Source organism: Empidonax traillii, unplaced genomic scaffold (genome assembly GCF_003031625.1).
Source record: "Empidonax traillii isolate 1590-97213 ecotype Southwest subspecies unplaced genomic scaffold, ASM303162v1 scaffold577:size403777, whole genome shotgun sequence".
NCBI lineage: Eukaryota > Metazoa > Chordata > Aves > Passeriformes > Tyrannidae > Empidonax > Empidonax traillii.
Window position 1 is genome coordinate 34,586 of NW_020955770.1, and position 3,943 is coordinate 38,528.

A 3,943-nucleotide genomic window follows, 5' to 3' on the forward strand; every position below is an offset into this window, starting at 1 on the left:
CGCCCGCCCAGCGCCGCTCCCGCCGCCGGCAGCGCAGCAAAGGCAGCGGCGGGGCGGGACATGGCAACGGGGACGGGCGGAGCCCGCAGCCTATCACAGCCACACTCTGCTGCATAATGAGACGGGGAGGGGAGAAGCAGGAGGAGGGATGAACTCATTGGTCGGTGACGCGGGGAGGGATCGCGCCGTCGGGGCGGTTTGGTCGCCCGCCGCCGTCCCGGAGTTGCCACCGGGTCCGCACGGGGTGAATCCCGCCGAGGGCTGTGTGCTGTACATTCCCCGTTCCCTGTCCCCCCACGGCTGCAGGGAGTCGCCAGTTGGGGCGTCACGGTGTTGGCCGCATCTCAGTCATTTTTCCTTCCTCCTTATTCCATTATACTGGGATAATAAGGTTGGCGCGGAGACCTTACTGCCGTCTTTCAGCACCTAAGAGGGGGTTATGAGGAAGGTGAGGAAAAACTTCTTGACAGGGACAAGGAATAATATTTTTAAAGTGACAGAGAGCAGAATAGATATTAGGAAGACATTTTTTTTACGACGAGGGTGCCAGAACATTGCCCAGAAAAGCTGTGGATGCCCTGGAAGTTTTCAGAGCCAGGTTGGAAAGGGCATGGAGTAGCCTGGTTTAGCTGAAGGTGTCCCTGCCCACGGCAAGGGGTTGGAATTGATGGCATTTAGATGCCCCATCCAACCCAAATCATTCTGTGATTCGGTGTTTTACCCACTCTTTTGATGAGGTGCTTTTTCAAGGAGGCACATTCTGTCCTGGTGTATTTTCTGAAATTCCTGGTGAGATCTGCCACGGTCCCTTCATCAGGAGTAACATGTGGAGATCAAACCCAGGACAACAGCCTTTGAAAGCCAAACTAAGAACATCTGGCTGATGAGACCCTTCCCACAACACCATCAGCTCTGGGATTCTCCTTTCCAGGATCAGATCATTCCACAGTTCTCCAAGATTCCATGGAAGTGCCTTAGTCAGCACTCACCCAGCAATCAGTGTAACCTATCTCTCCGAAGTGTGTGTGTGCAGTTTTACTACCATAAATTTTTGTACAGAATTTGCTGCTTTCAGAACAGTTTTGCTTTGAGGGCAGAACCAGGTTTTGCTGGCATCTCTTTATTTTATTTTTAACTCCTCCTCCAAACAAGAGGTAAATTTTTATCCCCATGAAGGGCCTTGATTTTGTGTGTCAGAAGGGATAGCATGATGCTGATTTCTTCATATATCAGCTTTACATCAATTCCTGAATTGTTGTGCAAAAGGGGATTGTTTCCATCGCACTGGCTCGGTGATCTTGTAAAATAATTCCAAACTACAAACTGAAGTTTATAAATTAATTAAAACAGGCACATTGAGGGGAAATAAAAGAAATAAGGTAAGTAAGACCCTGAGAAGTGTATGACTTCTCTAAAAGCTGCTCAGTGGGTTAACACAGAGCTCGGGCCACCAGTTCTGGTGTCAGTGGCCCCTGTCCTTCCCAGGACCAGGTATTTGTGAAGCAGATTTCGGGATGGCACAAGCAGAACTTTTGTACTTCAGTTGCAGAGTCAACAGCAAACAATTCCCAAGAATCTCTCAACTATGAGAGAAAACAGACAGCGCTGCTGGGCTCTCTGTGGTGTGAAGGGTGATCCCAACCAAGCAGAGCTGAAGTGCAGTGGCAGGAGGAATTGCTTCCCAGCTTCCCTGTGTGTGTGCTGGCAGAGCTGTGCCAGCTGGCCCAGACGGGTAATTGTGAAGGGAATTAGAGAGGACAGTTCCAGGCAGTGCATGAATCACAGCTGTGGGCAGCAAGCCTTCCACGGGTGACACGGGCTGCCTCTCCTACCCCCAGGTTTCCTCACCTCTGCGCTCCGTGTTTTGTGCAATTCCAAATGCAAAACCTGCGGCTTCCACGCACAGGTTGCTCCACTGCACATTCCTGCACCCATGAGCTAAGAGGGAAACCCTTCAGATGGAATGATTTTCCCTGCTCCTTACATCCACCAGCACCAGCCAGGGTAACATCAACAAAATGTCACAGAAAGTTTGGTTTAAGCCTTTAATATATGTCAGCTGTAGCTTGTAAAAGTTGGATTGGCTTTTTAAGAAAAATAGCCCCAAGATAGGTTTTACTGTAATTGTATCTTCAACAGTTGAAAGTCAGGAGTTTTTTCCCCAGGAATGGCAAGTAAGTGATCAGAAACAGCATCCAAGGAAAGGCAGGTCAGGAGGAGGGCTGAGCTTGCCCTGGAGTGGGGGGAGTGTGGGTGAGGGAGGTTTTGACAGGTGGGTTGGGAACCAGTTGTGGTTCCATCCTCCAGACTGACCCACTGCCTCCAGCTGAAGCCCACAGGCTGCTGGGCAGGGCACAGGTCTCCTCTGGACCTGCTGCCACGCTGAGAGCAGGGATCCAACCAGGCCCAGAACCTGCTGTTGGCTCCTGGAATTCATTTAACACCCCACACTCAGCAGCTGTGGCAGGAGAACGTGTGCTGTGCCCCACTGATGGGGGCACAGAGCCTAAACCTCATAAGAAACAGGGTTAGAAGAGAAGGGGAACAAACAGAAATGCACAGCTGGGTTTGCTCTGTGCCCTGCAATCATAAGAGTGGCTGTCCTGCTGGTTGGCTGGTTAATCAATAACTAATTGAGCTGCATCAGTAGAGTCTCCAGATCCCATTGCTTGATGATTGACTGATTGATTGATTGATCACACAGACAGCACTGGGAAAGTGCAGCTCCTGACAAGGGGTCGTGGTGACACTTAGTGGAGCACTGCTGAGATGGGCCTGGAGGGTGCCCAGCTCTGCAAAACACACTTGTACAATCAGGGCAGAAAGCAGAGAACCCAGAACAACTTCAGAGATGATGTTTGCACAGAGAAGCTGTGGTTGCCCCATCCCTGCAAGTGTCCAAGGCCAGGTTGGATGAGACTTGGAGCAACCTGTGACTGTGGAAGGTGTCCCTGCCCATGGTAGGGGGCGGAATGAGATGAGCTTTGAGGTCCCTTCCAACCCAAACCATTCAGTGATTCTATGATCAAATCCCCAGCGAGGGAGGGTCAGGTCTGTGGGCTCACCTCACCAACACCCACAGGCCCTGGGGTGACTGTGGGTACCATCACTGGGACTCGAAACAACTCAGCCATGGGCAAGGAAGGTGCCCAGGGCTTTACGCAACCCCTTTGCACCCAAGCCCAAGTGCCACAGACTGCCCCAGAGCCCTCAAGAGGCTCTGTACCCCCACCAGCACCCAGGGACACCCCAGGGACACCCCAGGGACATCACTGTCTCCTGCTGCTGCGTCCCAGGCGTGCTCCCTGCGGGGCCCAGGGCAGCACCGCTGTACAGATGTAAGAGGAGATCTTGTTTCTCTCAACCTGAAACCATTTCCTTTCCCCCACTGCCCTCCCTCCCCTCGCTCCCTAATTCGTCCCTGGGGTTTTAATATCTATTTCTCCAAGTGCCACGGGCCAAATTTACTGCTCACATAACTGCCCCGACTTCAATGGAGAAGAGCGTTTAGGGTGCTCCGAGGAGGCGTAAGTAGGAGTGATGTGATGGAATTGAGTAAAGGAAAATATAGTCTGACTGTCAAGAAGAGTTTCCTACCAGTGAAATCTATAGACTGTGGAAGTTTCCCATGGGAACAAGCAGAAACCAAGTTGCTGAAGTCATTTTAAACCAGCACAAGAGAATAGGAAATCAGGCCGGTGACTGGCCAGAAGGAAAGGAGAGATGACATAATGCTACTTCTCCTTCTCTAATTTCTGTGGCTGCACTGCTTTGTCCATGGAATTATTTTAACGCAACTGGATTTCTCTTTGTGTTCTGGGTGATGTGAAGGCTCTTGCTGCTTCTGGAGAAGTTTCAACTCCTCTGCTGCATTCTGTCCTGGATTAAAGCAATACCCACTGCAGCCCCTGCTATCCTTCCTCTTATTCCTGCTGCTTGCAAA